Raw genomic sequence first — 620 nt, 5'->3', positions numbered from 1 at the left:
GGCTCCGGGGGCCCCAGCCAATCGGGCCCGAGGGGTAGTGCTTCCTGGGCTGGGCCCCTCCAGACTCTACAGCAAGGGCCACCCCCGACGGAGCCACAGGCACAGCTGACCCAGCGACCCGCCGACGGTCTGCTGAGCGCCGGACAGGTGGGGACGGGGGCTGGGCTTCGGGGCGAGCGTTAGGAGCCGGGGGAAGCGAGGGTCGCGGGTCGGCCCCACGGAGCCCACCCCTTCCCGCAGCGCCGCCTTCGCCGATGCTGGGTGCTGAGTGGCCAAAGCCCTGCAAGGGGAAATGGCCAACGCCGCCTTTCGACCCGCGCTTCCCCAACCAGAACCAGACCCGCAACTGCTACCAGAACTTCCTGGGTAAGACCTCGTGGGCCAGGTCAGGGGCGGTGGGTGAGAGAAGGTGCGAGGCGGGGAGGGGCGCGCCCCGCACTGGGACGCGGAGACCGTTGAGGTGGAGAGAAAGCCGGCGACAGCCGGAGGGGCGGGGCCTCTTTGAAGAGGCGTGGCCTTATTTAAAAGGGGCGGGATCGTTCCGTGGAGGGGCGGGGCGAGGGAGGAGCGGGTCAGGTTGGGGTAGAAGGGGGAGCCGGCGACGGCCGGAGGGGCGGGGG

Source organism: Bison bison, unplaced genomic scaffold (genome assembly GCF_000754665.1).
Source record: "Bison bison bison isolate TAMUID 2011002044 unplaced genomic scaffold, Bison_UMD1.0 scf7180017853877, whole genome shotgun sequence".
In the NCBI taxonomy this organism is placed as follows: domain Eukaryota; kingdom Metazoa; phylum Chordata; class Mammalia; order Artiodactyla; family Bovidae; genus Bison; species Bison bison.
The sequence above is the reverse complement of the archived record's forward strand: the minus strand, read 5'-3'. Positions refer to the sequence as shown.